General features: G+C 49.1%; 2 long non-coding RNA genes across 2 annotated transcripts in view; one reads left to right on the top strand and one right to left on the bottom strand.

The window, feature by feature from the left end:
• The window catches only part of LOC310753654, a 318,231-nt gene that overhangs the window by 152,107 nt on the left and 142,424 nt on the right, over positions 1 to 23,700 (top strand). The gene's annotated exons all lie outside the window — the stretch shown is intronic.
• The window catches only part of LOC310753660, a 45,892-nt gene continuing 37,123 nt past the window's right edge, over positions 14,932 to 23,700 (bottom strand). The window contains exon 3 of the long non-coding RNA XR_014543433.1: positions 14,932 to 15,047. This is a non-coding gene — a long non-coding RNA (uncharacterized lncRNA). The remainder of the gene's footprint in view (positions 15,048 to 23,700) is intronic.

The following is a 23,700-nucleotide window of genomic DNA, read 5'->3' as shown; positions in this document are numbered from 1 at the left end:
TTTTTGGGCAAAATCGCAAAGAAAGAAGACATTTTTTGAGCTATTTTTAAGGAAGATTGGCAAAAATGACACTGCTGTCATGGGTTGCCATACGTCCAGATTTTGCCAATTTCTGCCTAGACACTGCTTCCGACTGCAGTGTTCCGGGTATGTCCAAGAAATCCCATACATATGGCAACCCTACAATGCCCATCTAAATTTCCCATGCTCTCCATCGGGGGCCACCATCTAAATTTACCACGGCCCCCTGGAGTGGCACAACGTCAACAACATTGTGGGTAATTGGAATGGCAGCTTCCTAGTGAAGTGAGAGCTGAATTGATGCTTTTGGATTCTGGTGCTGGAGGAGACTCTTGAGAGTCCCATGGACTGCAAGAAGATCAAACCTCTCCGTTCTGAAGGAAATCAGCCCTGAGTGCTCACTGGAAGGACAGATCCTGAAGCTGAGGCTCCAAGACTTTGGCCACCTCATGAGAAGAGAAGACTCCCTGGAAAAGACCCTGATGTTGGGAAAGATTTAGGGCACAAGGAGAAGGGGACAGCAGAGGACGAGATGGTTGGACACTATCAACATGAGTCTGACCAAACTGCGGGAGGCAGTGGAAGACAGGAGTGCCTGGCATACTCTGGTCCATGGGGTCACGAAGAGTCGGACACGACTAAATGACTAAACAACAACAACAGTCCAGCTGCTTTTTAAAGGGGCTGGGATTAGGGCAAGAGTTAGCTGTGGGCCTCTGCTAGGGTGCTAGCTAGGTCCTTGAGATTGGGGTGCTGGCTCCTGCGACAGACCTCCCCAAAACATTTCACATTCTCTTTCCAAATCGGGTATTAGAGGCTTGGGGCCTGGTGGCGATGGATTCATGCTACCAGAGCTGCTATTTAACTTTAAGAATGGGTATCTGAGTTTATCCTCTTCCCTCCCTGCCTGATTTTCCTCTCATGCTGCGTCTTTTAGGTTGTAAGGCTGCAGGCAAGGACTGTTTTCATTTTAATGGGCTGCGTGTGAGCCACTCTTGGGAGCCTTTTTGGCTGACGCAGGGGGTACAAAAGCTATCCATAAACAACTAAGTGGTTATGGAGTCTCTGCAGTCTCTCAACAGCTGCGGAAAGAGTTCTAACTCTGGCAGGTTAATTCCTTCTTTTGAGGGAGCGGTAGGGCTTGATGGATTGGGGCAGCTAGCGTGGAAGAACAGCAGCAGCTCTCCACCCTCTTCTCTCTGGGTGCAGGATCCCTTCAAATCCTCTGCAAAGGAGCTTAGAGGAGGCCGCAGGTAGGACTGTATTAAAACAAACAAACCCTGAAAAACCCTGCTGCCTTTTAATCAATAACAGCATTCAGGTGGAATTAAAGCGGTACAGAAACGAAATGGAAAAAACAATAATAACGATTAGAATAATGTCAATCAACGTGAATAATTAGTTGCTGGAACACATCAGTTCACAGGTACGGTACATCCCATATATATATATTTATACCGCTTAGGCAGGAAATTGAAATATCAGACCCGGCGTATGAAAAGGGCAGCATTCCAATAAACTCCGGCTCATAAAGGGAAGAGGAGAAATGGGGAAGGAGATTACATGCTATTAGTCCCCTTAGAATAGGGGACCCTTAATCTGCCTTAAATTGAAAAGGAGATGGGAGGGTTCGTGGTTTCTCTGTCTGCTTGCAAGTAAAGGGAGGAGGGGGAAAGCGGGAGCCCAGGGGGGTTGTGAGGAGGGACAGAGTTGCGGAGGAATGGTCTGTGTTTACTCATTAATCAGACTATGAAGGTATTATTTCAAGGCCTAATGGAGCTCAACCATATGGACGTAGCTACACAGTGGAGTTAGGTAAAGGTAAAGGGACCCCTGACCATTAAGTCCAGTCGTGGCCGACTCTGGGGTTGCGGCGCTCATCTCGCTTTACTGGCCGAGGGAGCCGGCGTACAGCTTCCGGGTCATGTGGCCAGCAGGACTAAGCCGCTTCTGGCGAACCAGAGCAGCGCACGGAAACGCCGTTTACCTTCCAGCCGGAGCGGTACCTATTTATCTACTTGCACTTTGACGTGCTTTCAAACTGCTAGGTGGGCAGGAGCAGGGACCGAGCAACGGGAGCTCACTCCGTCGCGGGGATTTGAACCGCCGACCTTCTGATCGGCAAGTCCTAGGCTCTGTGGTTTAACCCACAGTGCCACCTGCGTCCCTACACAGTGGAGTTAAAAGGGTCTAAATAGTAATTTCATGCTAGGGGACCCTGGGAGTGCTGGTGTAGAATTCCCAGGACCTGCACATCTCACAACCTATTTATTTTCCCTGAAGAAGAAGCCAGGGCACTTACACTGCTACAAACAAATATGGATTGATTGTGTAGGTCGGCCATAAAATGGGACCACTATAGTTATGAGTGAGGTGAGTAGCAGAAAAATGAATGAGGAGGGTAGAGGAAAAAAATATATTCCCTCTCTCCATAGAGCTTGTGATTGGGGTCATTTGGAGAAGTGGATTGGTAATGGGATCAGGAGGAGAGCGGCCGTATGACCTGGACACTCCTCTCTTTGAAGGAATCCTCTGTTTGAATAGATGTCTGGTTTAAGTCCAGTTTAAAGATAGCATGAGAAGAGTCTCCTGGATTTAAGGCCCAGCAGGACCTGAGCTCTCCCCACTCACGATTCTCAACAATTGGGATTCAGAGATAGACTGCCCCTGATCCTGGAGGCTGCATACAGCCATTGTAACTGGTTAAGGTCATCAGAAGGGAACAGGAGGGATCTTGAAAGTTGCCCACCTGCAGCCTGAGAAATGTTACCAGTCACCTGCTCAGAGCCTTCCCCTGTGATGGAGAGATGGATGGCATTTCTAGTGAAATAAAAGTGATTATTATCCAGGCATGCATTTATCCATATTTTTTTTAATCCATGCAGATTTTATCCCAGCATGTGCCTTTTGGGGGTTTAGGGGTGATGATAAATAATAATAATAATAATAATAATAATAATAATAATACAGTCATACCTCGGGTTAAATTTGCTTCAAGTTGAGCGCGTTCAAGTTGCGTTCCGTGGCAAACCGGAGTAATGGAGTGCGTTACTTCCGGGTTTCGCCGCTTGCGCATGCGCAAAATGAAGACACGCGCATGTGCAGAAGCGGTGAAAAGTGACGTGCGTGTGCGCAGACGTGCCATCGCTAGATACGTTTACCTCTAGGAACGGATCCCGTTCGTATCTAGAGGTACCGCTGTAATTTATTATTTATACCCCGCCCATCTGGCTGGGTTTCCCCAGCCACTCTGGGCGGCTTCCAACAAAATATTAAAATACCGTAATACATCAAACATTAAAAGCTTCCCTAAACAGGGCTGCCTTCAGATGTCTTCTAAAAGTCTGGTAGTTGTTGTTCTCTTTGACATCTGGTGGGAGGGCGTTCCACAGGGCGGGTGCCACCACTGAGAAGGCCCTCTGCCTGGTTCCCTGTAACATGGCTCCTTGCAGTGAGGGAACCGCCAGAAGGCCCTCGGCGCTGGACCTCAGTGTCTGGGCTGAACGATGGGGGTGGAGACGCTCCTTCAGGTATACTGGGCCGAGGCCATTTAGGGCTTTCAAGGTCAGCACCAACACTTTGAATTGTGCTTGGAAACATACTGGGAGCTAATGTAGGTCTTTCAAGACCGGTGTTATGTGGTCTCAGCGGCCGCCCCCAGTCCCCAGTCTAGCTGCCGCATTCTGGATTAGTTGTTTCCAGGTCCCCTTCAAAGGTAGCCCCACGTAGAACACATTGCAGTAGTCCAAGCGGGAGTGATATACAACTGGCCATCCCACACAGCACAGTCAGGAAAGAAAAGAATCATCTGGCCATCTATCCACCTTTTTCCTGAAAAGCTTTATCTGTCAGATCCACACTCCAAAATATGCACAAGATGACCGCCAGGGGCCCTGGGAAAATTGCATCTCCTGTGGCTCCCATATCTTGGTGCACTGTTGGTTAGCAATGTAAACGCAGTGGAGAATAATCCTTTTTCTGTAACTGGTACCAGTGGGACTATTCCATATGGCTCTGATTTGCTAGGCAGCGGTGCGCTTAGGTGTAGTGGCCACGGGAAAGGTAATTTTCCCAAGGGCTAATGCCTTTCCTTTCCTGGTTAAAATAAAGGGGACAAAAGGAGGCATGTTTTTGAGAGTGGGGCTATGATGGATGTTTTCTTGGGCTGGGGAAACCAGAGATCTAAGCCCAAGAATAATTTGATCTAAGCCCAAGAATAATTCAGGGCCTTCAAAAGTTCATCAGACATGGGTTTCTTGACTGGCCCCCACCCCCCACCATAGCTGTCAGCTTACAGATTTGAAAATAAGGGACCAGCAGTCTCGAAAATAAGGGATCAGCAGCCAAAATAAGGGATTTTCAGGGCACAGGTATGTTCAACTTCTGAGCCCCTCCAAGCCAAAGGCAGAAAGCCCAGCCAGCAGCCAAACAAAGCCTCAAGTGGTGGTTCCCACAGCGCAGCAACCCGGCAAAGGGGATGCAGCAAGGAAAACCACCGTCACCTCTCCGCTGGGAAGCGCTGAGCAAAGGCGAGTCCCCAGGCAACGCGGCTGATTTGATCGGCACAAGGCATGCAAGCTCCACCCGCCAGTCGTTCTTAGACTCCTTATTGGGTGAGCAATACAGCCAAGCAACACAGCTGGAGCCTCCCTCCTCCCTGGCCGGCAGGGAGGGAGGGAGAGGAGCTGCTTCCTTTGAAACCCGGGAAATTTAAGGGACATCATCAATAAGGGACAGCAGCGGGACACGGCGCTGGGATAAGGGACTTTCCCGCCAAATAAGGGACAGTTGACAGCTATGCCCCCCACGCTATTTCGATTTCTGATCCTGGCTCAGGAGAACTTTCCTCCATGGGGGGCCACCTTATAATACCTGTTGGGTTCATCAAGCTTGTTGACTGGCAATGGCTCTCCAGGGTTTCAGGTAGGACATAGTCAAAGGTTGAAGCTGGGACCTTCTGTATGCAAAACAGCTGTCCTGCCAGTGAGCAATGACCTTGGAGGTGCCACTCAAAGTTCAAAGGGCTTTCAAAAATCTAAAAAAGCCCAAAGGATGTTTATAGTTCCAACCTCTATTCTAGGAAGTACAGATCAGATCAGTTTGCCGTGGACTTTCCAAGCGAACCAGTTCCCCAAGCATCCTCTATGAGCGTCACACAAAAAGGATGAGTTCCTGCTCCTCACCCCAGTTTCACCCCTGCTCCCCAGAAAAGTCAACCATGGAGTTGCTCTCCTTTCACCGTCGACCTCCCTGCCTTCCCTTTTGGCTGAAAGTCATCAGAAGTGAACTCTGGACTGCCATTCAGGGCAAGGAGACAAAGAAAGATCAGATCAGAAACTCAGGAACAGTGGGAAGGAGTGACTCAGTTTACCATACTTAATTGGCAGCTGTTTCTTGGACGGAATGGCCAATGAGCTCATAAAAAGCCTTTTGACTTCATCCTTTGTGCGCTCTCTCGGCTGAGCCGCAAATTCTCTTACTGTCTGTGCAAAGCCAACATTTCTCGCTTGGAGCTGCTGCGGCGATGCTCAGGCTGCCTTTCTTCTCCTCCCGACGCACATGCACGACGCACTGCTCTGATGTATGATGCAGCGTATGTTGTGATGATCATTGCCGCCCTTTGATGCTTTCCTTTCCGGACTTGTCCTTTTCGACAATGGCTGGGGGCCAAGGCTGCAGCAACAGGGTGCAACAGCTGGCTACCTCCAGCACGTAAAGCCGACGCTGAAAGCTTGAACCGGCTGCTTATGCACTACTGGGCCAGGTTAAGAACATAAGAGCATAAGGAGAGCCTGGTGGATTAGGGCCATTGGCCACCCTTGGCGCTCTATTGCAAAGCCTTCCTGTTAAGTATATTCAGGAATTCTGAATGAGGTTCTCTAGAGCAGAGAAGGCTCTGGAACTGCTTTAGAATATAAGAACATGTTGTTGTTTAGTCGTGTCCGCCTCTTCGTGACCCCCTGGACCAGAGCACGCCAGGCACTCCTGTCTTCCACTGCCTTCCGCAGTTTGGTCAAACTCATGCTGGTAGCTTCGAGAACACTGTCCCACCATCTCGTCCTCTGTCGTCTCCTTCTCCTTGCGCCCTCCATCTTTCCCAGCATCAGGGTCTTTTCCAGGCAGTCTTCTCTTTTCCTGAGGTGGCCAAAGTCTTGGAGCCTCAGCTTCAGGATCTGTCCTTCCAGTGAGCACTCAGGGCTGATTTCCTTCAGAATGGAGAGGTTTGATCTTCTTGCAGTCCATGGGACTCTCAAGAGTCTCCTCCAGCACCAGAATTCAAAAGCATCCATTCTTTGGTGATCAGCCTTCTTTATGGTCCAGCTCTCACTTCCATACATCACTACTGGGAAAACCATGGCTTTAACTATATGGACCTTTGTTGGCAAGGTGATGTCTCTGCTTTTTAAGATGCGGTCTAGGTTTGTCATTGATATAAGAACATAACAGAGGCCAATGACCCATCTAGTCCTCTTACAGCAGCCAACCCAATGTCATAAGCTGGGCGTCAACTGGGACTTTTGCCCCGGGTGAAGCCTCCACAGGGGTGCCACCACCGAGAAAGCCCTCTACCTGGCTCCTTATAACCTCACTTCTCGCAGGGAGGGAACCACCAGAAGACCCTCGGCGCTGGACCTCAGTGTCCGGGCTGGACGATGGGGGTGGAGATGCTCCTTCAGGTATACTCGGCCGAAGTTTGAGGCTTTAAAGGTCAGCAGCAACACTTTGAATTGTGCACGGATACATACTGGGAGCCAATGAAGGGCTTTCAGGACGAGTGTTATATGGTCTTGGTGGCCACTCTCAGTCACCAGTCTAGCTGCCGCATTCTGGATTAGTTGTAGTTTCTGGGTCACCTTCAAGGGTAGCCCCACGTAGAGAGTATTGCAGTAGTCCAAGCAGGAGATAACCAGAGCATGCACCACTCTTACGAGACAGTCTGCAGGCAGGAAGGGTCTCAGCCTGCGTACCAGGTGGAGCTGGTAAACAGCTGCCCTGGACACAGAGTTAACCTGCGCCTCCATGGACAGCAGTGAGTCCAAAATGACTCCCAGGCTGTGCACTTGGTCCTTCAAGGGCACAGTTACCCCCATTCAGGACCAGGGAGTCCTCCACAGCTGCCCGCTCCCTGTCCCCCCAAAACAGTACTTCTGTCTTGTCAGGATTCAACCTCAATCTGTTTTGAGCATTTGAACACAAGAGCCACTCTCCCCCTGTGTGACTTCCAGGTGGGTATGCAGAAACATTGCTGCCTTCATCCGTGGAGGCTGAGCTGAGCCATTGTGGCTAGAAGCCATCGAAAGCCCTCTTGTCACGGTCCGGTCTACGGGCGATCAAAGTCCCAGCTGAGGACGTCGGGACTGGGGGCAAGATGTCAGATGGCGGGGTGGAAGTAGGAACGAGAGTCCAGAAACCAGGGGTCCGAGGATCAAGAAGCAAGGAGTCACAAAGTCAGGGGTCTGAGGATCAAGAAGCAAGGAGTCACAAAGTCAGGGGTCCGAGGATCAAGAAGCAAGGAGTCACGAAGTCAAGGGTCTGAGGATCAAGAAGCAAGGAGTCACGAAGTCAAGGGTCTGAGGATCAAGAAGCAAGGAGTCACAAAGTCAGGGGTCCGAGGATCAAGAAGCAAGGAGTCATGAAGTCAAGGGTCCAAGGGTCGAGAAGCAAGGAGTCACAAAGTCAAGGGTCCGAGGATCAAGAAGCAAGGAGTCACAAAGTCAAGGGTCTGAGGATCAAGAAGCAAGGAGTCACGAAGTCAGGGGTCTGAGGATCAGGAAGCAAGGAGTCACGAAGTCAGGGGTCCGAGGATCAAGAAGCAAGGAGTCACGAAGTCAGGGGTCCGAGGCTCAAGAAGCAAGGAGTCACAAAGTCAGGGGTCCGAGGATCAAGAAGCAAGGAGTCACAAAGTCAGGGGTCCGAGGATCAAGAAGCAAGGAGTCAAGAAGCCAAACGCAGCAAGGAAGGGAACGTGTTGCTGTGGCAAAGAGCCGATGGGAAATGCTGACCTTATATCCCTTCCCGGCTCTTGCCACCAGGTGCTGTGTGTTACTAATCGGCCTCACCTGTGCCTCTTCAGAACAAACTTAGGACGGCCCCAGTCCTGCGAAACCCTATTGGTCACAGGGCCCGGCTCCTGCACGCACTCCTGACACCTCCCCGTCACTGAGTCCTGGGGCTGTAATGAAGGGCAATTGATTTCCACATCTGCCCTCTGCTCGCGTTCAGACGCTGTCGCGATGGGAGGCTATCGCTTGCCACTGTCACCACCATTGACTCCGCAGCCATGATGATGGCTCTACCTCGCCAGTGCAGGAGAAAGCGAGGCCCAGATGAGGCTGTTTAGACGATATCATCAGAGGCGGCGAGAGCATCCAATTTCCTGAGCCGTTGTTTGAACGGCAAACCAAATAAGATAGGAAAGGGTTGCTGAGCGGCGGCGGCGGCAGCGCCATCTTGATAAATATTGTCAGGACGGGAGCACTACATTTATTTATTTTTAAAAGACCCTCGTTCGAAATTATCTAACCCTCCCCATCCAGTGCCGCCACTTCGCCTGGGATATGTTCCTGCTCTTCTGTCAACAACTTAAGAAAATAAACACAAAACACATTTTGTTGCTGGGAGCTTCTTCAAAAGCCTAAGAGATGGCAAACAAATGCTTCCTGCACGGCAGTAGGAACCTTCCGAGGGCCGGATTTCCTTCTGGATGAGGTTCTTGGGGCCATGTGCGAGTGGTAGGCAGGGCCAGAGGCAAAAGTGGGTGTAGCAACAGGTGCAATTATTTTCCTTTGTGCAGTAGGCTGCACTCTAATGCAGCTCTCTGTCCTCCATTCAGACAAGCAAGAGGCATGAACAGAGTTCAAGGACATATGCAAATAAGGGATCGAAAGTGACGTTCAGTGATTGGATAGTTACAGAAGGTTGTTACAGTTATGTTGTACTGGAGCTCTATATAAGCAGGCTGGCTGAATCCTTCAGTTCAGTTCTGTTCTGGGCCTGTGAATAAACAAGAGCTGTTTGAAGAATCGCTGTGTCGTCTGATATGTTCACCCACAACTTAACAAGAGCAAAGAAGGGCCGTGCGAATGTGTGGCCTTGCGAGAAGGCTGCAGTTGGCCCCAAGGCATTCTTCAACCTTGAATGAAAGAAGTTGGTGGAAAGGATTTGAGACCTGCGCCTGGATGTCAGAAGTGGTTTTGCAAAGGAGAGCCAAGAGCCAAGGGTGGGAGCTCAAGCTTTGCCCACAGAAGGTCTGTGGTTCAGTTCCCAGGTAGGACTGGGAAAGACCCCCTCTGAAACCCTGGAAAACTGCTGCCAGTCAGTGAAATAATAATAAAAATACCGTACTTTTCGCTCTGTAAGACGCACCAGACCACAAGACGCACCTAGTTTTTGGAGGAGGAAAACAAGGAAAAAAATATTCTGAATCTCAGAAGCCAGAACAGCAAGAGGGATCGCTGCGCAGTGAAACCAGCAATCCCTCTTGCTGTTCTGGCTTCTGGGATAGCTGTGCAGCCTGCATTCGCTTCATAAGATGCACACACATTTCCCCTTACTTTTTAGGAGGGAAAAAGTGAGTCTTATAGAGCAAAAAATACAGTAATTTATTATTTGTAAACCCTGGGTTTCTCCAGCCACTCTGGGCAGCTTCCAACGTATGTCACACATTAAAAGCTTCCCTGAACAGGGCTGCCTTCAGATGGCTTCTAAATGTCAGGTAGTTGTTTATCTCTTTGATATCTGGTCGGAGGGCGTTCCACAGGGCGGGCGCCACTACTGAGAAGGCCCTCTGCCTGGTTCCCTGTAGCTTTGCTTCTCGCAATGAGGGAACCGCCAGAAGGCCCTCGGCGCTGGACCTCGGTGTCTGGGCAGAACGATGGGGGTGGAGACGCTCCTTTGGGTATCCTGGGCGGGAAGGTAAACAGAGATTCCATGCGCTGCTCTGGTTCGCCAGAAGCGGCTTAGTCATGCTGGCCACATGACCCGGAAGCTGTACGCTTGTATATAAAGCAGACATTCTGGGGGAACTTCCATTCCTCCTCACCACTGTGAGCTGAATAAAGAGCATGAAATCCACTCTCGACTCCGAGTATATTTCAAAAAGTGATGATGATGATGATGATGATGATGACGACATTGGAGTGGCCATACTTCCATGCCTTCCTTCTCTTTCTGGTACCCTGAGTGCTGAAACAGCAGCCTCCATGTTCTTTGGGGCCCTGGGAAATGCAGTTTCCCAGAGCACCCGAGTCCTTAGGAGGGTGCCTTGGTAACTGCATATCCCAGGGCTCCTTGCACCTGCAATGCTGTTAAGCATGCTAAATCTCCCAGGGACCTCTGATTCCTCCATCGCAGTGCTTGAGGCATGAGGGCAGGAGAGGAGAACAGAAAATCCAAGCCGGAGAAGACCTTCTGGGGGAAATGTTCACGAGCACACGCGCTAAACCCTGTCTGTGGTGCCTACCCCTTTCCCCCAAATGATGAGACAAGAGACCAGAGTATGGGTTCAAATTGGCCACAACTTTATTGAACTTCAGAAGTGGGAAACTCAATCAATCAATTTCCTTTATTCGACCGATAGTCAGAAATAAACATTACACAATAATTATAAACTATAACATCACAGGGGTACATAAATAAGGTAGGGCCACAGTACTAGACCTCTCACAGATAACCCACATCAAAGCATTCAGTTATACGTTTCCGACACTTGAGTGCCAGGAAAAGGAATTTAGCCACTGACAAAGTTGTTTTCCCAGAAGACTTACTTAGCAGATATGCTGTCTGCTTTCCTCTTTGTCGGGAACTGAGCTGGGGTAAGTATGGAGTTATAAGGTACTGTCTTAAATCGTTGTAGAAGGGACAGCCCAGTAAAATGTGCTCTGTGGATTCTACCTCACCCAATGCACAATGGCATAATCTCTGGTCATATGGGACTCCTCCATATCTTCCCTTCAGAACCGCCGAGTCAAGAACATTCAGCCTAGCCGCAGTAAATAGTCTGCGGTATTCCACGTAGTGGATATCCGTCAGGTAGCGAGCTGGAGCAGCCCGATACAACTGTTCCCCCAGAAACAACCCAGGTTTCACACGGGCTATGTCCGAAGTGGGAAACTTGGCACAGGCCTTGGGAGGTAACCCTCTCAGTGAGATCCAGTGAGAGGGGACTTACGCAGCATGCCCTTCCACCGACCTCGTCCCGGGAGTTTGACCTACATGCCGCCGCTCTAGGGCCAGGGACTCCCGGTTTTTGCCCTTTAATGGGCCCTGCAAGTGCCGCCACATGGGGAGGGAGCATGAATGCACCCCCCTCCGACTTGATGCTAGACTTAAGGCTACCTTGTCAAGGCCTAAAAACCGCCAAAGTTGTGACGGAATTGCTACGGGGAAGGCGAAACCTGCCAATGCAGGGAAAATTCATTCCCGGTTCTGAATACAGCAACCATCTTACGACCGCAGCAGCGCCCGCTTCTCACATGCTGAAAGCCAATTAAGCCCAAACCTCAGTGAAATTGTGGCGGTGAGCCGTAGCCACGCGGACGCTGGGATGCGTGTTCCTCAGTGAGACTCTTTCCCATCTGATGCTCACAGTTGCTCCCCAACCTGCGGTGTGGGAGCACAGCTTGGGAATCTGGGGTGCTGGGAGGAAAACAGGCTGGTGACTCACCCTGCCACCCGAGAGACGCATCGCTCTCTTGCGCCCTACCAGTTGCTACGAGGGTAGAGAAATGAATCATCCATACGTGGAATGTGAAAGTCGTGTCATCCCAGAAACAGGTCCTAGCCTGTTGCTCCAGAAACAGAATGATTTGAATCAGCCACACCTCCCCAGAATTATTCCGTGGGTTTTTGTTGTTTTTTTTTTTAAATGTGGGAAACCTTTCAGACTTAACAATCTCTCCCGCTGCACTGTGTGTGCGTGTGTGAGGGGGGCAGGCATGGTGGGGGCTGCTGTTAATCGCAAAACGGAACCTGCCACCAGCTTTGATTTCTAGCAAGGGGGTTTCAAAGGTTAATGAAATTTCCTTGGAAGTGGAATCTACCGCCAACCGTGGGTGCTGCAAGGCCAAATTCTTTGCAACAGGGGTTTTCGTGAGTGGTGTCAGCCGAGGGGACTGCGCTGCCAGAAAAAGCTGACTTCTCTGCAGATGGAGGGGGTGAGGATGGAGTGGGGGGGGGAATCTGGAAAGTCCTCCAGCTGTGATTAGAAATGGAGGCACCCACACATTCTGGCAGGGCATCCTATTCTAGCAGAAGCTGGTGATGGGATTCTTCCACAGAGCTTCCATTTTGTTAAAAGCAAAGCAAAACAAAACAAAACCCCAAGCTGCTAGACCTCAAGGTGGCAAACACTGACTTCTCTTTTTAAAAATATTTTTAAAAAAGTTTTCTTGGTTTACAAAGGTATGCGCAATGTCTCTTTTTTCAAGTTACATTTTCCATAGGTCAGTTTCATTTGTTGAGACATTAGGGTTACATTAGGAAGAAAAAAGGGAGAAGAGGTGGAGGGGGCCATGGCGGGTGGGGGTGGGGTTGGGAGGCGATATTTCTACAGTGGTACCTCAGGTTAAGTACTTAATTCATTCCGGAGGTCCGTTCTTAACCTGAAACTGTTCTTAACCTGAAGCACCACTTTAGCTAATGGGGCCTCCTGCTGCCGCTGCGCCACCGGAGCATGATTTCTGTTCTCATTCTGAAGCAAAGTTCTTAACCTGAAGCACTATTTCTGGGTTAGCGGAGTCTGTAACCTGAAGCGTATGTGACCTGAAGCGTATGTTACCTGAGGTACCACTGTATTTCTGTTTTGCTTAATGTATGTGTGGGTTTTTGTGTCAGCGTCGTTTGTGCAGGTTCTCTTTGCTATTCACTTGTGCTCCTTTGGTGGTTCGAGAAATTGTGGTTGGCCTAGGGTGCGGCTGTTCGTTTGTGGTTGGCTGTGGTGAACTTTGTTTTCGTGTCTGAGTGGGGTGGGTGGGTGTTTTTGAATCAGGTTAGCCATATTGATTCATATGCTGTTGGTGGGTTCTTGTTGTTGTCTTGTTGGGCTGTGTATGTGATGAAGGGGAGCCATACCAGGGTGAAGGTATCGTCTTCTATATGTCCCAGTGTCAAACACTGACTTCTGAGATTTGGTCAGGGGTTGCCCACGGATGTTCAAATTGAATGGAATGGAATGAACCCATAGCCAGAAAGGTCAACACCAACACTTTGAATTGTGTTTGGAAATGTACTGGGAGCCAATGTAGGTCTTTCAAGACTGGTGTGTAGACAATACTGAGCTATGTGGACCAATGGGCTGGGAAAGACCCTGCCAGTTAGTACTGTAGACAATACAGAACACTGTTTTACCATGGAGAGAGAGGGTAGAAGTTCATATACCTATGAGTTTGTATACCTAGATACACCTGATGGAGAGTCTCCACCCCCGTCGTCCAGCCCAAACACGCAGGTCCAGCTCTGAGGGCCTTCTGGCAGTTCCCTCACCAAGAGAGGTTGTTGTGCCCGCCCTGTGGAATGCCATCCACAATGTGCGCTATCTCTCTTCATGGCATCTTCATGCCCAGGGTTGTCAACTTCCAGCTGTGCCCTGCCACTCTGCTGTTAACAGAAACGATAATATGTACTTCCAGCCTCTGTGTGTTTGTGGGAAACCCCTTCACATTTTAGCTGTTTAAGCTCCTCTCCCCTCCCGGTCAGTTGGCAATCCTAGGTCCTGCGTAGCAGAATCAGAATCAGGAACGACAGAGAAGCACATCTCAAAGAGGGGCAAGCTTCGGCTCTGGGATGTGCTCCCAACATTGAAAGGCACTGATTCCAAAATATATAAATATACGGGTAACCCTCTGGCAGAGCAGTTGGCTTTGCTGGGAGTGGAGTTGCCAACTTGCCCCTATGCCTTTAAATGAGCTGGTGACTTCATTAAAAAATAAATAAAAATCCATTCAGTGAAAAGTATTGATGTGCAACGTTCAAGCTGCTGTACTGGAGCACAGTACGTGTATTTTAATGGTAAGTTGGCAATCACTTCCGTCAATCTTTTTTTTTTAAAAAAATATATTTTTATTGGTTTTTAGCTTACAAAATTATAAAACATACCTCACAGTTTATCACAGATACATTCTTATTTAGACTTCCATCAGCACCTCTGATAATCCTCCGTCTTAATCACTTCTAATGCCTTTCTTAACTTAATATTGCCATTAAATCTTTTAACATATCATCTCTCTTTTTCCATTTTTACAATATTTCTAATATTACTCCTCACAGAACTTCTTGCAAACCTACAAACGTCGTCTGACCATCACAAATACTTTTCAAATAGTCTGTAAATTTACTCCAGTCTTCGGCAATCACTTCCGTCGTTCAGCTGGCACCCATCTGTCTCGAGAAACAATGGAGTGCGCTTCCGGGGGTGAAGTCGAACTTCTATATTAGCAGCAGCAGAGTCACCTCCCTGGCAGAGGCAGCCTTCGGGTGCCACAATAATGCCGGAGAACAGAGTGCAAGAGGGGATTTTTTTTTGGGGGGGGTGGCGGCGCTGAAATCTGAGAGTCCAAAGTTCACCACTGTCCCCAGGGCACAAGCCTGGGTCACATGCATGGAGGTCCTGGGCTGCCCCGATGGCAAGCCCCCCACTGCGGCCTTGTTGGTGTGGTCGAAAGGAAAGCAGAGCAAGACGTTTGGCACCAGCTTGGCATCAGGAGTTGCTGGAAGAAGGTGTGCAAAGTGCCAGCCAACCGTCTTAGGAGCTTCATCCTGGATTTGTGTAGGGTTTACTCCTGAGTCTTTTCTGCTGTGAAAATATCCTGCAAGGCAGCGGAGGTTTGGAATCAGAGTCTAGATGGGCTCCCTTCTGTTAACGGAGAAATCTGAGGGCTCTCTTGGACAAAGAACAAGGACACCAGCCAGGAATACCAGAGCAAAACAGCAGCCAGTAGGCTTGGTCTTTATTGAAGACTGTCGCGACAGGACTCCCACCTGCCACCAGGTGGAACAAGATGGAAGCCCCAAACAAAAGAGCCCCCAAACTTTTATTAGCTGCTAATCCTCATGTTAAAGGTAAAGGGACCCCTGACCATTAGGTCCAGTCGTGGCCGACTCTGGGGTTAACTACCTTGCGACTTGGGACCTCCAAAATGTTGTCATTTGTGGACCTTAAAGTCCTCTGCAGGGCATTCCAGGAGAGGCGGTCCTGTAGGTAGGTATGTGGGTCCTAGGCCGCATGCTATTTGTTTGCTTTTTTAAAAAAAAATTGTTGTTGTTTAGTCGTTTAGTTGTGTCCGACTCTTCATGACCCCATGGACCAGAGCACGCCAGGTACTCCTGTCTTCTTAATTTTAAAAAATTAGTCTACAAATAATTACAATATTCCTTTTGAATTAAGGGAGGTCTAACAAAGGTCCGTATAGTTAAAGCTATGGTTTTCCCAGTAGTGATGTATGGAAGTGAGAGCTGGACCATAAAGAAGGCTGATCGCCAAAGTATTGATGCTTTTGAATTCTGGTGCTGGAGGAGACTCTTGAGAGTCCCTTGGACTGCAAGAAGATCAAACCTCTTCATTCTGAAGGAAATCAGCCCTGAGTGCTCACTGGAAGGACAGATCCTGAAGCTGAGGCTCCAGTACTTTGGACCACCTCATGAGAAGAGAAGACTGCCTGGAAAAGACCCTGATGTTGGGAAAGATGGAGGGCACAAGGAGAAGGGGACGACAGAGGACGAGTTGGTTGGATAGTGTTGTTGAAGCTACCAGCATGAGTTTGACCAAACTGCGGGAGGCAGTGGAAGACAGGAGTGCCTGGCGTGCCCTGGTCCATGGGGTCACGAAGAATCGGACACGACTAAACGAGTAAACAACAACAACAACAACAACAACATAACACCTTTCTTGTGACTTGAGGCCTTTAGTTCGAGTCCTACCGTCCAGAGGAGGAGAAAAGCAAGCTTGCTGCATCATCCATGTGATGGCCCTTTAGATATTTGAAGATGGCTATCGCATCCTTTCTCAGTCTCCTCTTCTCCAGGGTAAACAATCCTTTCCCCCCTGAGCTAGGACCACCACCACCCCACTTCTCCCTCCCCTCCTCTTCCCTCTTTCCCCCACTTCATGAACGAGAAAAATGCAGGGGGAAGTCTGCCGTCTACAGGGAGGCAGTTGCTTAGTAACGGCTTTTGAAGCTCTTCTGGATAACTTGTGAACACTCCGGTGGCATATGAGGTCACGGATGAGAACAGCTGTGCCTGTCTATAGTGCATTCACAGAAACCCGCACTCTCTCTGCAAAGGAAGGGAAGAGCCAGTGAAGCATAGATGGGTTTTGTTTGCATCCTGCCATGCTATGGGATGGAGATTCGTGACAGAGGAACTGGGATGGAAGGAGACAAAGCAAGCCAAGGGGTGTGCGTCACCTCCATAGCTGTCAACCGTCCCTTATTTGGCGGGAAAGTCTCTTATCCCAGTGCCGTTTCCCGCTGCTGCCCCTTATTGATGATGTCCCTTAAATTTCCTGGGTTTCAAAGGAAGCAGCTCCTCTCCCTCACTCCCTGCCGGCCAGGGAGGAGGGAGGCTCCAACTGTGTTGCTTGGCTGCGTTGCTCACCCAATAAGGAGTCTAAGAACGACTGGGGGGTGGAGCTTGCGTGCCTTGTGCCGATCAAATCGGCCACGTTGCCTGGGGACTCGCCTTTGCTCAGCGCTTCCCAGCGGAGAGGTGACGGTGGTTTTCCTTGCTGCATCCCCTTTGCCGGGTTGCTGCGCTGTGGGAACCACCGCTTGAGGCTTCGTTTGGCTGCTGGCTGGGCTTTCTGCCTTTGGCTCAGAGGGGCTCAGCAGATGAACATACCTGTGCTTGGAAAATCCCTTATTTTGGCTGCTGATCCCTTATTTTCGAGGCTGCTGGTCCCTTATTTTCAAATCTGTAAGTTGACAGCTATGCCTCATGGACGCCGTGTGATTTATTGCGGACCTTCTCCTGGCTCACCTGACACTTATATTCCTTCCTGTCCAGGAAGACCCAACCACCAAGCCAGCCCAGAGCCTGAATTTTGGCGATTCTGCCCACCTGTGGTTCAGCGGCTCGCCACAAGGGGCAGCCACACACAAACATCCAGCAGCTACCAAACTCCTCAACATGAGACCATAGGCGATGCAGACCATCTCCTTTCCTTGAACCTGACCTCCTTTAATCCCAGCTCAGAATCCTTCCAACACCTCTTCCTTATTCGCGGCTTATTATTAATCCGACAGGGCCTTCCTCTGTTAGCATGCGGCAAAGAAGATCTTTATTCTCTTTCTCCCCAGTTCATTAATGCGTCCCAGCCAGTTGCTGCTACGAACATTTTGCAACAGGCTTCACGTCAGGAGCCTCTGCCTGCAGCCGCGGAGAAGACTTCTCTTTGAAGGTCGCGGACACCGGAGGAAGCGTGCCAAATGCTCGGAAGATTAATAGCGCATCGAGGTTTAGATCTCAAGCACGCCGGCCGAGTCTGCAGAGAGGAGCAATAATGGCTAATGTGATTCTACATTTAAATGAATCGTTTCAAGGGAAAACCCGCCACACACTAAAACCATCCCTGAACACCCCCATGAGTCATTTCTTTAAAAAAGAGAGGGGGAAAAGCTCTCTGTTGACTTCCTGAGTGTGCGATTAAATAAACAGGGAGCCTTATGGCCAGATCAGAGGTGGCCTTAAAACCAGACAAAGTGAAACAGAACATTGAGGGCAGAGGACTAGGTAGCTGCTGCAGAGAGGGGTGGTCTGCGAGGTGTTACAGAAAAATCTAGGTGCGAGGCTGCTCAGTCACCCATCTCGTTGGGCAGAGCCCGCAGGTCCCTGCGGAATAAAGGAAGGAGTCCAGCCAACTGGAGCAAATAGCTGTAGACCAAAGTTGATTGCGCAATAGGTTCAAAGAGCAAATTTGAACCCCGAGGATGGGGTGACAAAGACTTTTAAAACTTTCCCACCGTATCCCAGAATACAGTTCGTACAGCATCATTGCTACATCACTGACATGTCACCAAAGGGGAGGGGTTAACCTTGGCAAACATGTCCAGACAAGTCCTTGGTACAAGATTAGCATAAGCAGACGTGGCAGGGCAAGACTCAGGTATAAGATTAGCATAGACAAATATGTCTTAAGTACCCACCACCCGAAAGTACAATAGAAGTTCCTTTGCATGTCTGGAGCCTGAGGCGAGTCAGGTGATGAGATTTGGCTTCCCTTGGCTAACAATGAGCCCAGAAATTGTCACCTCTGGGAACTTCATGGAGTCCGTTTTCAAGGGGAAAATAGCTTTGGAATGGAGGAAACTGGGAAAGGAGATGATTTTATATTATTTTTAAAACTAGGTAACTTTCCTGAGCTGTCAAGTTGAAAGGATACATTCAGGCATAATATTTGTAATATTTAACTTTAAAGATGTGCCCCCCCCGGTAATTTCCGTAACAGAGACCCCCCCTCCAGCGCTGTTCCAACACCCTAAATGTTTGGCATTTTAACAATAAGAAGTAAAATGTATAATGGGATGAATGTAACCAATAGTAGTTGCAAATGATATATAGATAGACAATAAGAATTGCATATATAGAAGGATTTATTTGTCTGCAGACACTTTACGGACAAATGCAGAAGCAGAACAATATACAAAATGGACAAAGTCAATGCGAAAAATTGAGAGGTGATATCAAAAAGTCAGAAGAAGGAAGGAAGGAAGTCAGCTCCTAGGAGCAAGTACCGTATTTTTCGCTCTATAAGACGCACCAGACCACAAGATGCACCTAGTTTTTGGAGGAGGAAAACAAGAAAAAAAATATTCTGAGTCCCAGAAGCCAGAATAGGAAGAGGGATCGCTGCGCAGTGAAAGCAGAAATCCCTCTTGCTGTTCTGGCTTCTGGGACAGCTGCGCAGCCTGCATTCGCTCCATAAGATGCACACACATTTCCCCTTACTTTTTAGGAGGGAAAAAGTGAGTCTTATAGAGCAAAAAATATGGCACCTTGTGAGGCAGGTTAGGTTGAGACAGTGGCGGAGCAACATGGTGCAGCTCCGGAGCGGAGAACAGGCGGGGCATGGTTGGCGCATATCCTGGGGGCATGATGTGTCACCTGTGGGGGCATGTTGCGTGTCCTGGGTGGGTGGCTGGCCACGATGGCATCCTTTCCCCAAATGGTCCCAGGCTGGTGCGTTCCCTCGGCCCCCTTCATACGCCAGTGGGCTGAGAGGCAACAAATGGCCCCTGAAGAGTCACCTAGCTTCACGGTCGAGGGGGGGGGATTTGAACCCTAGTCTCCTGGGTCCTAGTCCAGCACTCTAACCACTGCACCACACTGCCTCAACTGGGGTGCTTTGGTGCGAAGCAATGCAGAATACCATGAGAATGCAGCTATCGCTTGTGGGCATTATTCTCTCAAGCGGATTTCTATGCAAGTGTCGGAAAAACAACATTTAACGGCTACAAAGGTTGATATGGAGCCTAACTCGTGTCGGGGGGGAAAGCCACTACCTCCTTCATCCCTGTGTCCCTTTGTTGTGAGAGCTAAACCCCATTCATGCAGCCAGGATTATGTTTAGAGTTTTATAGCATTACACGCTGCCCTGATGGGATTTAAATGGTACAAATTAACCGGGTTATTTAATGGATTGTCCAGATTAGGTACTGAAATATACTCGGAGTCGAGTGTGGATTTCATGCTCTTTATTCAGCTCATAGTAGTGAGGAATGGAAGCTCCCCTGAAATGTCTGCTTTATAAACATTATTTACACAATGGGCCGCACGTGATTGGCTAGTTCCGGGATTCTCCTGTTGGCCAATCAGGTTGCGGATTCACTTCCACCTGGAGTTGGATTGGGTGGCTCCTGCAGACCAATCAGACTGCTGCAATTTAGATCCTATTGTTCTACGACCAATCAGACTGCTGCATTCTGGATCCTATTGTTCCAGGACCAATCAGACTGCTGCATTCTGGATCCTATTGTTCTAGGACCAATCAGACTGCTGCAATTTGGATCCTGTTGTTCTAGGACCAATCATACTGCTGCATTCTGGATCCTATTGTTCTAGGACCAATCAGACTGCTGCATTCTGCATCCTATTGTTCCAGGACCAATCAGACTGCTGCATTCTGCATCCTATTGTTCTAGGACCAATCAGACTGCTGCATTCTGAATCCTATTTTTCTAGGACCAATCAGACTGCTGCAATTTGGAGCCTATTCAACTCAGTACATAACAGGAAGGAATCCGTCAAAAGGCTGTTACTTCAAGGGGAATCCGTTCCCACGGAAGACGGGGATCTCGCGGCGAACTTTTCCCTTCCCTGGAGGATGCTTGAACTCTTGACAGATTCTGCCCCCCCCATCTCTTCAACCCTCCGCCCACAAATGCCGACCTTCTCTAACATAGATCTTGGCAGGTTTGTGCTTGGATTGGTTGTTGCTATAATTTCATTTTTAAAAAAAAAATACCAAAAAAAACCAAAACAGTCCTCTGTGGAAGTTTGAAGAATTAATGGATGGTTGCAATGCTAAACTCACAATTCCCCCCTTCTCAACTGTAGAGGTAAAGGTAAAGGGACCCCTGACCATTAGGTCCAGTCGCGGATGACTCTGGGGTTGCGGCGCTCATCTCATTTTATTGGCCGAGGGAGCCGGAGTACAGCTTCCGGGTCATGTGGCCAGCAGGACTAAGCCACTTCTGGTGAACCAGAGCAGCGCACGGAAACGCCGTTCACCTTCCTGCCGGAGCGGTACCTATTTATCTACTTGCACCAGTGTGCTTTTGAACTGCTAGGTTGGCAGGAGCAGGGACCGAGCAACGGGAGCTCACCCCGTTACAGAGTTTGGAACGGCCGACCTTCTGATCGGCAAGCCCTAGGCTCTGTGGTTTAACCCACAGCACCACCCGCATCCCTTAACTGTAGAGGTATTGTGTCGCGAATTGAAGCATCTGTAACCCGAGGTACCGCTGTAATAGGCATCTTCAGATATCTGAAGACCTGTCACATGGAAGAGGGAGCAAGCTTGTCTTCTCCTGCTCTGGAGGGTAGGACTTGAATCCATGGCTTCAAGTTACAAGAAAGGAGACTAAACATCAGGAAAAACGCTCTGACAGTAAAAGCTGTTGGACAGTGGGACGGTCTCCCTCGGGAGATGGTGGACTCTCCTTCCTTGGAGGTTTTTACAGCAGAGATGGACGGCCATCTGTCAGGGATGCTTGAGCTGAGATTCCTGCATTGCAGGGGGTTGGGCTAGATGACCCAGAGGGTCCCTTCCAACTCTACAATTCTGTGGCTTGACGATTCCATGTTTCATGAGACGCGATTCATAAATGAAATGAAAGCAACAAACAAGAATGCATGCTTTAGTTATCTCCCGCTTGGACTACTGCCATGCGCTCTACGTGGGGCTACCTTTGAAGGTGACCCGGAAACTACAACTAATCCAGAATGCGGCAGCTAGACTGGTGACTGGGAGCGGCCGCCGGGACCACATAACACCAGTCCTGAGAGATCTGCATTGGCTCCCAGTACGTTTCCAAGCACAATTCAAAGTGTTGGTGCTGACCTTGAAAGCCCTAGACGGCCTCGGTCCTGTATACCTGAAGGAGCGTCTCCACCGCAATCGTTCTGCCCGGACACTGAGGTCCAGCGCCGAGGACCTTCTGGCGGTTCCCTCACTGCGAGAAGTGAGGCTACAGGGAACCAGACAGAGGGCCTTCTTGGTAGTGGCGCCCGCCCTGTGGAACGCCCTCCCTTCAGATGTGAAGGAAATAAGCAGCTATCTTCTTTTTAAAAGACATCTGAAGGCAGCCCTGTTTAGGGAAGTTTTTAATATTTAATGCTGTATTGTTTTTAATACTTGATTGGGAGCTGCCCAGAGTGGCTGGGGAAACTCAGCCAGATGGGCGGGGTATAAATAATAAATTATTGTTATTATTATTATAAGAAGAGATGCATCAGGCCTGCACTATCCCTTTGCTTAATTTCACACCAAGCCAAGTGGCTTTTGCCGCTGCATTGCTACGTTTGCCAGATGTTGGAAATGCTGCGCTAAGACTTTTTAACAGGAAAGGCCTGGGAAAAAATGGCAGGAGACACTTTTACTGGTGAAATTGACGGCGCGCCGTAAATCTCAAGGTGAGTATTCTGCAGCCAATGAAATATGGGCACTTGCTGCTTCCAGCGTACAGAATGATTTGTCTGATTCTCATGGAAACTTTGAATGGCTCACCCTTGTGGAATTATTGGTTTTCTCGGAGCCCTGTACGCAACGCTTTGTGGTTATATTTCCTTTCCCTTTTAACTAATTTTAGTTGTCTTTTCCTTCTTCCCTGCTCTGTTTGATTTAGGGCTAAAGCTTTCGCTTCCATTTGTGTGTGAGTGACTTGGTTTAAGTATCTCATCTGCTGCTGCTTTTTCCAAGAACCAAAGACCCTCTGAAGCTGCAGATCTATGGTGCAGTTGCACTCAAAATACTGGGTAAATCAATTCCGAAAACGTGATTGTGGAAGCTGTGCAGGTTCAGAAAAAGGCAGGCAAAGTGATCAAGGGGGTGGAAGTGAGGAAAGGTGACATTTCGTTGGTAGGTTGGATAGCCACCAGTTTATTTAGTCGAGAACCTCGCATTGCAGGGGGATGGCTTGATGGCCTTTGTGGGTCCCTTCCAAATCTATCATTCTTTTTTTAATTCCTGAGAAAAAGCAAGTAAAATTATGCATGGCTTGGGGAAGGTAATAATAATAATAATAATAATAATAATAATAATAATTTATTATTTGTACCCCGCCCATCTGGCTGGGTTTCCCCAGCCACTCTGGGCGGCTTCCAACAAAGTTAAAAAATACATTAAAATGTCACCCATTAAAAACTTCCCAGAACACGGCTGCCTTCAGATGTCTTCTAAATGTTAGGTAGTTGTTTATCTCTTTGACATCAGATGGGAGGGCATTCCACAGGGCGGGCGCCACCACCGAGAAGGCTCTCTGTCTGGTTCCCTGTAGCTTTGCTTCTCACAATGAGGGAACTGCCAGAAGGCCCTCGGAGCTGGACCTCAGTGTCCGGGCAGAATGATGGGGGTGGAGACACTCCTTCAGGTATACTGGACCAAGGCCGTTTAGGGCTTTAAAGGTAAACACCAACACTTTGAATTGTGCTCCGAAACGTACCTGTTGTTTCATCTCCAGCAGACATCACTACAGTTTTTGTAAATTTTTGCCAGTCTGGCCGGGGTCAGGTACCATCTGCATTGCATTTTCATTACATTCTCTCTTAAATTATAGCATGCCGTAAATTTGATATCTCTTTTCCACAGTCGTCCCCATTGGCTCATCATAATAAAGGTAAAGGTAAAGGTAAAGGGACCCCTGACCATTAGGTCCAGTCGTGGCCGACTCTGGGGTTGCGGCGCTCATCTCGCTTTATTGGCCGAGGGAGCCGGCGTACAGCTTCCGGGTCATGTGGCCAGCAGGACTAAGCCGCTTCTGGCGAACCAGAGCAGCGCACGGAAACGCCGTTTACCTTCCCACCGGAGCGGTACCTATTTATCTACTTGCACTTTGACGTGCTTTCGACCTGCTAGGTTGGCAGGAGCAGGGACCGAGCAACGGGAGCTCACCCCGTCGCGGGGATTCGAACTGCCAACCTTCTGATCGGCAAGTCCTAGGCTCTGTGGTTGAACCATCGCTGTCT

Source organism: Podarcis filfolensis (assembly GCF_964270895.1).
Source record: "Podarcis filfolensis genome assembly, chromosome: 18".
In the NCBI taxonomy this organism is placed as follows: domain Eukaryota; kingdom Metazoa; phylum Chordata; class Lepidosauria; order Squamata; family Lacertidae; genus Podarcis; species Podarcis filfolensis.
This window is presented reverse-complemented; position numbering and strand designations above follow the sequence as displayed.